The 11,823-nt window shown below is 48.0% G+C and overlaps 1 long non-coding RNA gene across 2 annotated transcripts; it reads left to right on the forward strand.

The window, feature by feature from the left end:
- Positions 1-724: 724 nt before the first annotated feature.
- LOC122480195 lies at positions 725-6,183 on the forward strand. 2 transcript variants are annotated; one of them, XR_006296524.1, is made up of 2 exons: positions 725-1,449; positions 3,830-6,183. It is a non-coding gene; the product is annotated as an uncharacterized LOC122480195 (long non-coding RNA). The 2 variants fall into 2 exon arrangements; XR_006296525.1 differs by lacking the exon at positions 725-1,449 and adding an exon at positions 1,641-2,015.
- The last annotated feature ends 5,640 nt before the right edge of the window (positions 6,184-11,823 follow it).

Consider the following 11,823-nt stretch of genomic DNA (forward strand, 5'->3'; position numbering starts at 1 on the left):
AAAATTAAACAAAAAGAACACACATTTATTATCTTACAGTTCTATGGGTAGGAGTCCAACAAGAATTTTATGAGACTAAAATCAAGGTGTCAACCAGGCTGCCTCCCTTCTGGAGCTTCTAAGGGACAATCTGTGTCTTTGCCTTTTCCAGCTTTTACAGGCCCTTTACATTCCTGGCTGGGGGCCCCTTCCTCCATTTTCAGCAGTAGCAACAGCAGGTAGAGACCTCCTTTACTGCCTCCTCCAGTTTTAAGCACCCCCCCCAGGGGGCCGCCCAGATAATCCAGGATGATCTCCCTATCTCAAGGTCCTTCACACAAGCACCTCTGCCGAGTCCCTTTTGCTGTATGATGTAACATATTCACAGGTCCTGGGATTAGACTGGGGACCTCCTAGACAAGGGGCATCATTCTGCCAACCACCACACTATCAACTCAGGCGACAACTAATGTTGGATGCCCCCTACCCCCAAATCTTTTCGTTTTTAATTTTAAGTTTAAAATTTCTTATTTATTTTTGAGAGAAACAGAGACAGCACGAGTGGAGAAGGGGCAGAGAGAGACGGAGACAGAGAATCCCAAGCAGGCTCCACACTGTCAGTATAGAGCCATATGCAGGACTCGAACTCACAAAACCGTGAGATCATGACCTGAGCTGAAAACAAGAGCCCAACACTTAACTAACTGAGCCAGCCAGGCGCCCTTTTCTAATTTCAGCCGTTTAGTAAAAGTCAAACACACCTGAAAGCACAATCGAGACAAAGGCAAATCAGAAACCAGAGCTCGCGGGACAGGGCCATAAAATTGCCCAAGGACTAGTCTCTTCCGAGTAGGTGCTGCTTTGTTACCAGACCTGGCTTTTTCCAGACTTTGCTGGCGGATATCTCCTCCAAGGGGAAGCGCGCAGTGATGGAGGAAGGGAAGGCGGAGGCAGAGTGGGGCGCCTGAGACCTGGCTAACCCCTGCTGTGAACTCTGGGGGCGGGGGGAGGAGGGTCTAAGAGAGCAGAAGGAAGGTTTCCATGGGACAGGCCCTCGCCTCAACCCGGGGATCCCGGTGCGCCTCCTCCAAGGCGGCCACGAGGGGGCGCCGCGGCCGCGCCTGCGAACTCACCTGTGCAGAAGCAGGCACGCGGCTGTTCTCAGACGGCGGGATCCAGCGGGCAGGTGTGGGTTCGAGCGCGCAGAGCTTCCTGACTTTCGGTCCCCCAGCGCAGGTGTCCAGGCCCGGGGGGTGAGGGGACTGGCTTGGGGGCTGAGCCCCTCAGGTGGAGCCATCGCACTGTGTCTCCTTGAAACCAGGCTCTGAGCAGAGAGAGACACAGAGATGTGTGGGCGCTTCTCCGGCTGGGGGACGTCCTCCTGCGTGTCACTCTCAGGCGGGCGCAGCCGGCCGGGTGTTGACCGCCGCGTGGGCGCCCCGACGGGCGGAGGGAGAGGGAAGACGAGCGGTAAGCAAATCAGTGTGGAGGGGAGAAGACGGAGGAGACCCGCAAGGAGAGGAAGGAAGCGGAGGGGGGAGGCGGGAAGAGGAGGAGAAGCATCAGACCTGAAATCCGAGGTGGGAGGGGAGCTGGGGGCAGGGAGACCGGGTGTGCGGGGCGGGTGGCGGGGCGGGGGTGAGTGAGAGGAGGCCGTTTGCGGCATGAACCCGGGAGGCCTTCTGAAATGAGGCAGCGGTGGGCGCGGTTCTCGGCGGTAGAATTCCACGGGCTGTGGAAATTCCAGAGCTGTTGCTTGGATTGCCTGAAGAAGACGTGTGTGTCGGGTTAGGATGGTTGAGACAGGAGTGGGTGCAGAGGGTTCTGGGGTGCGGGGAGGCAAGTGACCGTGTGTGTACAGTGTGAGGCTGCATTGGGGCGGCGTGAAAGCAAGTCACGCTAATCTGGCGAGAGAGATCATGGTCGGGAACGTACTTTCTTCCAGAGTGAGGCATGTGTGTTCCGCCGAGGACCTACTGACCCTCTGTGATTTTCCTCAAGTATGCGCAGTTCGGCTGCGCTTGTGCTCTCTCGAGGTGTTTAAAACATCAAACGCGTTTTGGTGTTTTGCTGTATCTTTGTTTTGCTTGTCCTTTTAGTTTAAGAGTTTTGCCCCAGCATCTCAGAGATACTTGTGAATAATCACCAAAATGGCCCTTATTTTGTATATTTCGTTTACTTGTTCCTCTTTTATTTGTAGTGTGTGGTTCATTCTTAGTTTTTCTTGTGGTTTATGTGCAAGATAACTTAGAGTAACGTTCCTGATGGAGTTTGGAGTGTATTTAAATGATTCGAGTTAGTTTTTCCCTGGTCTTGGTAAAGGAGATTTTGCGTTTTTGCGTATTTATTTCTGGGGAGGGGGGCGCTAGCTGGTTGGCTGGCCCATGCGCATGTGCGAGTCAGTTGTAGGTTTGAAAGAAAGGAGCCAAACGTTTGGCGGGTGGGCAGGCTGAAGCACGTCTCAGGATCCCCTCCTACAGCTCCATCCCGGGGTGGAAATGTCATGGTAAAAATGTGGCTTCCACGGGGAGATCTTCCTTGATCATTGGCCCCCATCCGTTCTTTCTTTCGGACATCCATGGTGGGCCCCCTTAGGGCCAGAGCCCTGGCCAGGGTTAGGGTTAGGTCCCAGGGGGCTCCAGGCGCCGAATCCCCACAGTGCAGTGGTCTCCCCGGAGTGCTGAGTGCAGGACGCATGGGAGGTTGCTGGTCAGGCTTTGTCTCCACGCTCAAGGGCCCATCTAGAGTGTGGGTCACGCACAGGTCGGGCCTCATTTTCCTCCTGGCGCAGTCGACGACGCTGCTTTGGAAATGGCCTGGAGATCTTCCCAATTCCACGCGGAATCATCCCGCGCTAGTTTTGGGGGGAAAAAGATAGGAGACGGACGATGGGGGGGGGGGGGGGGCGGGGAGGAGGAGGAGAGGCCTGTTGAGTCCTGATAGGGGCCTGGCCTTATGTAAATCAGGCGGTTCTGGGCGGGGCAGTGGAAGTCCCAGAGCTGTTGCATGGATTGTTTTAGGAAGACGTGTGTGTGGGGTAAGGATGGTTGAGACAGGAGTGGGTTTTGGGGTGCGGGGACGCAAGTGACCGTGTGTGCACAGTGTCAGGCATGTGAAGCTATGGTGGTGGGAGGAAATTAAGGTTATGCTAGCCAGTCAGGAAAAATATTAAGACCGAAAGTAGTAGTTAGTTTTTCCAGGGCTGGGCTTTTCCATTGCGTTTTGTTGTGCTAGTTATTTCCTCACTTGGTTGTGTGTTTTGTGACAGAAGTGTGCTGAGTTTGTGCTGTTCTTTGGTTGTCAAAGAGTTGGAGATCAAATTTTGTGCTGTAAAGTTGTTGAATTTGTTTTGTGCTTTATTATTTTTTGACAGCAAAGAAAACAGATCCACCTTTAAGAGGAAAGAAAGTGTAACTTTGGTGAAGTTGTTGTGTGTCTTCCTCTTCCCAGGGAAGAGAAGTTAGTTGGGGTTCGGTGTTACCTGTACAACAATCCCCCCAAAAATCTCAAGACAAAACCCGGACTTCCTATCAGGCCACTGCATTCGTGTTGGGCCTTCCTTAAAAGACTTTCAGGAGAATACGATTCAATGAGATTGACACACCTCTAAAGAGGCATGGCCACGCGCACACAGGATGGGTTTTCACCATCAGCTCTGGGACAGAAGGTGGTGGGCCCTGTGCTTGCTCTAGGGCTTAAGCAAAACCTGTCCTTACAATGCTGCCTTGATTTGTAAATATATGTTTTAAGGGTTTTCTGGCTTTGTTTTCACCGGGGCTCTGGCTTTCACTCTGTAAAAGTCTCTATTGAGAATTTACATTGATGTTTTCCAACTTTGGTTTTCACTTAGGGGAGCCACACCATTATGGACTCACAGGAACTGGATTTACTCTCTTGTCTGAAACAATAAAACAAAACCACACAAGATATACAAAATGCAGATTTCCAAGATACTGGGCATCAGGCAAAAGAGGACAGCAATTCCACACTTGGAAACACACAGGTGAGCCAAGCCCTACACAACATATGTGCTGCCTCGAGACAGTTTCCAAGCAAGGTACAGGGAGGGGAAACTGAAGAGGCCAGTGGACTATGTAGAGTTGAGGACACTGAGCTGAGAGTCCACAGGACAATGTGATGGGGAGGGCAGAGCTGTGGAAAATCAATTAGCAAAAGCTGTTGGGGGGCCCTAAGTATGCAGCACAGTCCTGCTCTGTGCCTCCATGGGAGGTAACTCCAGCAAGTCAGGGGGCAATCTTGTGAAAGGGTTAGAGGGAACAGAGCCTGTACCTCAGCACTGGAAATACAGCCTGTTGCCAACAGATAGACTGAAAAAAGTAACCCTCCTAATTCAGCAAGCGGAACTCAAGGAGGTCTTGCCACAATGTTGGGAACTCCTAATTAGCCCTCTGCTGAGCACTGCTCAGGACCACTGAACAAATCATTAAAGCAATACCAGAAATGATCAAACTTTCCAAGTAAATAAATGCATCCCTGAGCAAAGCTCAAAATTAAAGAAAACACAAAAAAATATCCAGCAACCAAACAAGGTAATATTCACACTGGCCATTCCATCCAAGATTTTGAGGTATGCAAAGCAGCAGGAGAAATGACCCTTAATGAGGAGACAGTTCAGTCATCTGAAAATGACCCAAAGCTGACACAGATGGGAGAATCACCAGAGGAAGACATTAAGGTGTTTCTTATAACTGCATTCCATCAGTTCAGAATGTTCAACAGGTAAATGGAAAATGTGAAAAAGACCCAATCTCCTGTTAAGTGATGAAAACCACAATGCCTGAAGAGAAATGTACTGCAAGGGGCTGACAGCAACAGAAAATGCAGAAGAAGAACATTTCATAGGACTTGTTTTGAATCTGCAGACCCCTTTGGTTAGTACTGCCCCCCTCACTCTGTAAAATCTAATCCATAAACACAGGATGTCTTACTGTTTCTTTAGTTTTCTCTAATCTCTTACAGCAGTGTTCTATAGTTTTCACTGTAAAGGTCTTTGCCTCCTTGAATCAGTTCATTTCTAGATATTTTATTGTTTTGGGTGCTATTATAAGTGCAGTTGTTTTCTTAATTTCCTTTTCAGATTGGTCTTTGTTAGTGTAGAAAAACACAACTGAATTTTGTCTATCTTGTCCTCTGCAACTTTACAGAATTAGTTTATTGACTCTAGTATTTTTGTTTGTGAAGTACTTGGGATTTTTCTCTAGATAGGAGGATGCCTTCCACAAATAGAGATAATTTTATTTATTCCTTTCCACACTACTTTTGCTCAACTTCAATTCTAAAATATATTTGGGCTGGGTGTGGAAGCCTACACCTGCCACAGGCCACCCGTGGATTTTTGGGTCAGAGATGAACAGTGACAGGAGGTTGCCTATTTTGGGTCACCTCAGCCCGGGGTCTTGGATAATCACACAGAGCCTGGCCAGGGAATTAGAGACCAGCAGGAGTCCTTGTTCTTTGCAACCACCTCAAAAGGCAAGGACCAAAAGACCCCTTGAGGCCCCTACAGGGAGGGTTTCTGCCCTCCCCCCAACCTGGGAATGGCCCAGAAGTGAGACGTCAGAAAAGGGAAGGGGACTGGGGTGGCTGCTGACTCCAGGCCATGGGTGCCTCTGAAAGCTGTGCCTCATTCCACCTGTAGAGAGCTCATTCAAGCAGGGGCCTGGGTCAAGCAATAAAGCAAGCAGTTAAAAATAATGCAGCTGGGAGGTACTGCCAGGACTAGCATCAGCTGACACCTCAGAACTGACAATACTTAGGAGGGGGCCAAGACCGATTAAATCCCTTTAAAAAGGGGTGGATTTTTGCAGCAAACTGTCAAACTCTTCAGACATGACCTCTCTATGTTGGACCACTTCTAAAAGGCAGCTAGCTGCCTCCAAAGGCTCTGCCCAATTGATCCTCAAACAGAACTGAGATCCTTCACTGCTTGAACATAATAAGCAGTAAGTGCCACGAGCTGTCCTGGACCGGACCAAGGCCAGAAGGACTGCGTGCCCACAGACTGACTTCTACAACTTCTATTACCTTGTTTGTTGTGTGCTTTGTCTTATGTTCTGCTCTGTGTGCTGGGTAAGAAGCCAAGTTTAATCACATGGTGAAACTGAATTTGGAACCCTGAAAGTGCTTTATAATTGTGATTAACTTTGCTTTATGATTGAATAAAGCTGACATTGTGGAAAGACACAGTTCTCTGTGTGTGCCTTATTAGTGTGCTCATGATACTACCTCACCCTCCTGCTCCTCAGGCAGGAAGGGGAAGCCACCAAGCCCAAAAGGCAGCACCACACACACTTGCATAGGGAGCTCTTTCTCTGTTATAATTTGAATTCAAATCCAAGCTACCAAAGTTCCAAACCCCACACCAGCTCTTCCATGACCACTGCATCCCTCCATGATCTTCAGTGCTATAATTGAGTCTCAGCACTTGAGATTAGTAGCAGCTGGAATTGAACCAATCTCTCCCTCTCTACCTTCCTTCCTCCCTCTTTCTCTCCTCCTTCCCTCCCTCCTTCACTCTGCCTTTTCTCTGTCCCTTTCTTTCCCTCCCTTGCTCTCTCCCTCTCCCTCCTACTCATGGTTGCCTACCCTCACCTTCTTTCTCCTTTTCAACTTTCCCATTTACTCCTCTCCTTGCCACCAGCACACTCAGACTGAGGCTGCTGCACTGCCATGGGTGGAGTAGGAAACCCACTGTCTTTCCAGGTGAGGCCCTCTAGATATCCATAGAATTTTACCTGGTTCTAAACAGCTGCTAGAACAGTTGTTAAGAACAGCCAATTTGAAAGACTTTTCACCGACCCCATTCCAGGGTTCCTTTAGGACTTAAGAGTCTGCAGTAGAGCTCTTAGTACTCTACCCCAGGCCCCATGGCAGACTGTATCCTTCATGGAGCATTTGTGGGTGCCTACCTGGTGACAGGCCCTGCTCTGGCCACATGATGAGCAAACCCTAGGTCCTCGCACCATGAAGCCTCCACTGGAGGCCTGAGGGTGCTGCAGTGGGGGCACAGCTGGTTAGTTCCTTCCCACTAGGGGGCCCATGCACCCCAACTGGGGGAGACTTGCTGTGAACAAAAAATGGATGAAAGCCAACCAAGAGTGGGAAATGTGTGATTTCAGCCTCAGCCTACGGGCTTCATCCGGAGCTCATCTGCTTGCAAGACATCTCAGAGGGCTTGCAAGGTAGGGAGTGCCTTGGGCCCTGGATTTCAGTTCACAGTCCCCAAGTCACTCCCTGAAAAATCACCCTGAGGCAGCAGCTGCAAATTGATGACAGTCAGCTATTTGGATTTGTTGCCTGATCAGGTCAAGTACTCTTCTGAATTAGAGAACCAAGAGACTCTTATTGGAAAAATCACTGCCTAGCTGACCTGTACTGCTCTAGAAATACAGTCCAGTATCTTCCAGCTTTGCCTTCCGGAAAGATATGCTTGTTTATGCAGATTATCCCTTGAGATTAGGCGTATCCCTTATCACCCTAGGCAGTGATCCTATGACTCAGCCTCCCTCACTAGATTATTAACTCCTCCAGAGAAGGGGTTCTCATGTTTACCCAGTCCTGGATGATAAGCTTTACATTTGAGACATCTGATAAACATTTGCAGAATTACATGTGCCTGCCTTGCTTTTGATGGAACCCACGCTTAGGAGATTACTTCCTGTAATTGAGAGGTTGTGCCTCCCAGGAGAGTGAAGAGAAGGAAAGAAAAGTGGGAGGTGCAGTGGACAGGGATGTGGAGAGACCCCTGTGGATTATTACTGGGCAGCATGCTGCCCCCTTGTGGCCTACCAGCTACAGGACAGCCCATGACATTCCTTGGATCCCAATTCTTATACTTTTGGCTCTCAAGACCCTTTTACACTAAAAAAAAATTGACACCACAGAGCTTTTGTTTATGCGGGTTATGTGTATTAATATGTATAATATTAGAAATTTTAAAGTTAAAATACTGATTCACTTAAAGTAGTAATAAACCCATATTAACACATTTTTAAATGAAAAATACTATTTTTTAAAAAATTTTTTAACGTTTATTTATTTTTGAGACAGAGAGAGACAGAGCTTGAACAGGGTAGAGTCAGAGAGAGAGAGGCAGACACAGAATCTGAAGCAGGCTCCAGGATCCAAGCTGTCAGCACAGAGCCGGACACAGGGCTCAAACTCACAGACTGTGAGGTCATGACCTGAGCCAAAGTCGGATGCCTAACCGACTGAGCCACCCAGGCGACTCTGAAAAATACTATTTTTTAAAACAAATGGGTGATATCATTTTTTACATTTTTGTATACCTCTTTAATGCATAGGTGAAAGAAGACCCCTGGATTCTCATATCCATTTCTGCATTCGATGTGTTTTCTACGTTATTTTGGTTGAAGATATGAAGAAAATCCAGCCTCACACAGATGAGTACTTAGGAAGGGAAGAATATACTAATAGTCTTTAAAAATCAGTGCGGATATTCTTCTTTGATAAGACACCAAAACTTAACAAGTAGAGGTTTCTTAAGGTTAGTTGCAATGTAGAATCTGAAACCTTATCAATGAGTCCTTTGTATTCTGTTACATTAAAATCCATTGTCTATTGTGAAATTTGAATGGGTCTTTTGAATAAAAGGCATCATTTTGTAAGTTCAAATATTGGTCATTGAAAAATATTGATTCACTGAGTTATCCACACCTTCCAAATGCTGACACATTTCAATATTTAATATGTACATATATAAATCAGATAAATTAATGTAATCACTGATCTTATCAGAAAAGTCTTAAAGTATTAGGAGATTTTCAAGCTCATGGTAGCCAACACAAATTTTCCAAAATTCTAATTTTGTTTGAAAGCTCCAATTTCATTATTGCTAACAAATCTCATTGGTTGTTTTCCTTGAAGTAAAAGGTACACTCTTCATTTGAGATACTCCTCCATGGTTTGGCTGTTAATTGTTCTTTTAATATACTTGAAATGGTGCTACATGAAAAAAAGTGGTGTGGCTCGTTCAGCCCACCATGCAGTCACACAAGCACTTTTCCCTGAGACAACCATGTTGAGAGAACATTCAGGAAAAGGAGCTGCTCTGGCCAAGAGAGGTGAGTGTGGCTGTGGAGGATGACTGGACCTGGGTCATTCAGAACCTTAGCATTTAGTCCTAAGTGCACAGAACCAGAGAGGGACAGCCCACATTCTTCCTCCCTCCTGATGCCATCATATAGAATGGGCCCCTTAGCCTTAAGAATTTGCTGCCTGAGTGCTATTTGCTACCTCTGGGCAGCCACCGCCTAGTATTCCCATCCCTCCTTCACCACCCAGGATTCCAATCCCATCCCTGAAGTTCGCAGGGCCCACCTGTAGAAGGGGACCAGTCTCCTCAACTGTGAAACTAGATGAGCCAGAGGTGAGCTTCTTGTTGCAAGAACTTTATTACTAGTCAAGGTGGGGATTGGAGAGGCAAGGAGAAACAGAAGTCAGCAAAGTTTGGGAAACTGATCGGGTCCCTATAGCTAAAGCAGCCCCCTGCTCTCCTTCACACTGCTCCTGGGGACTTTCTCCCCGGCCCTGGATCTTGTTGGTTAAATGAGGAGAACAGAATTTGGAAGTGGCTCATTTGTGCCCCCCCCCTTGAGGGGGCTTTTCTGGATCCCACAGGCCTGAGGGTAAGACTGCAGCCCCACTAAGAGCCACCTGTCTGGATTTGGGGCATTCCCTCAGAAGGGTCCTTTATGCAGTCTCAGGAGGCTACCCCTTGGGAGGTGAGAGCTGTGCAGGTCTTTGTGGAGATACTCACCTCGTGGGAAGTGAGCTTGGAGTGGGTTAGGGGCCAGGCGTTCTTGGTGGGGGTAGTGGGTGCACGAGCCAAAATAAGTACTAGTGATGATAGTGCATTATGTGCTGCCTTCTGGAATGTACCTTTCTGTTCCTCTGCCTCCATCCCATCTGCGCATGTGGCCCTGGTGGAAGGAGGGTAGGGCAGGGTGGGGTATTGGTCAGTGGCCCCCATCCACAGCCTTGACACTCCTGGAGCAGGTCTTGTCTTGTTGGGGATGAAAACAGTTTTCTTCTGCCTTTCAAAGTTCTTTAGATGGACTAAAAATTAAATTGACATGAGACAGATTAACAGGAGAAAATCAAGGAGATCTTAAGAAATTGTATACTTCCAGGGCGCCTGGGTGGCTCAATCGGTTGAGTGTCCGACTTCAGCTCAGGTCGTGATCTCATAGTCTGTGAGTTCAACCCCTGCGTCAGGCTCTGTGCTGACAGCTCAGAGCCTGGAGCCTGCTTCAGATTCTGTGTCTCCCTCTCTCTCTGCCCCCTGCCCTGCTCACACTCTGTCTCTCAAAAAGTGAATAAACATAAAAAAAAGAAAGAAATTGTATACTTCATATATATAGAGAGAGATAGATATGTATATAGATATAGATATAGATAGATAGATAGATAGATAGATATAGATATAGATATATGGCAGAGCCCCAGAGCCCCAGGAAAACTGAGTAACTCCCTTAAATAGCCAAAGCCATCACCTTAAATACCATCATTAGCTAAAGACAAAAGATGTTGGGGACAGGAAGTCAGTTGTGGGAGGTCCCCAGGAAAAGCACAGCAAACAAGGGCAAAGTTAAGCATATATAAATTATTGCTTTCTCCAGTGATAGCAGCTTCTGGAGATTGACAGTCATACCTGCATCCTGGTGCTGAAGGAGACACCCTTACAAGTGGAGATTTCCCCTATTCATGTGTCTCTTACAAAAGGGTGACTTCTTGGTTTTCAGAACTTCTCGTGGTTCTTGTGTATTTCCTTAAAAAATAACCAGCTCGGAATAGCCAATATGCCAAAGAGGCATATCTTGGGTTGGCGAAGTTTGACCCCTGGATTTGGGGCATTCCAAGAATTCCCAGATATTGGGTTGACTGGGCTTCCCAAAGCCTGGGGATGAGGAAGCAGCTCAGGGAGACTTGGGCAATCATGCCCTTTCCCAGGGAGGCGGTACCTGGGCTTATTCACAGGGTGAGGCCTTGCTTTCAGCCTGAGTCTGGTCTCTTCCAGTTACTCTGGGTGGACAGAACCTGTGGGGAGCCTCAGAACTCTGCCTCCTCTCTACTTTCTGTTAGGAATCCAGGTGTTCTTCTTCTCTCCAGAGAGCCAGAGCCCAGGTGCTCCCTTACCAGGGAGGGAGTGCCTTCTGGTTAAAGGCATCCTAAAGGCCTGGGAGGTGGCAGCTGGAGAAGGAGGGCAGGGCCAGAAGCCAGTCTGAAGGAAGGAACTGCCAGCCAATGAAAGGGGAACTGCCTGCACCCTGATCTGTGGAACTGGGACAGCACGGGACCCACAGGTATTTCTGAGTGTGGGTGTGAGTGTGTTTCTTGTTGAGAAGCCTCTCCCTTGGAAGAGGACTGTACCACATGGAGTGTTAAGACCATATCTCCTCTGCCCCAGAACAGGGGACCCCCTGCTGACTCTTGTCAGTACCCACTTGTGCCCTCCCTCACCCTCACACCATTCCCAACTGGGAAGGAATTCTCTGCACAAGACCCATCCATGTGTGTTTGGATTTCTGAGTTCTGTTATTGCTGGAGCTTGCAACTCTTTTCTATAAGAATGGGGGTTAACAATCCTACATTGCACAGTTAGTATAAGGATTAAATAAGGTTGCTTGTGTGAGTGTCCATACTGGCTTTGTACATAGTAGCCACTCAATGAAATCTAGTTGCCCAGGAAAACAGGATGAGGGTGTTTACCCATCCAAGGAGCATCTGATATGTGCCGGGGACCCTGAGAGTCCCACTCAGGCACTGGCCCACAGGAAGCCCATAGTTTGGCAGGGAAGCAGA

This window comes from Prionailurus bengalensis, chromosome A1, assembly GCF_016509475.1.
Source record: "Prionailurus bengalensis isolate Pbe53 chromosome A1, Fcat_Pben_1.1_paternal_pri, whole genome shotgun sequence".
NCBI classification, from domain to species: Eukaryota; Metazoa; Chordata; class Mammalia; order Carnivora; family Felidae; genus Prionailurus; species Prionailurus bengalensis.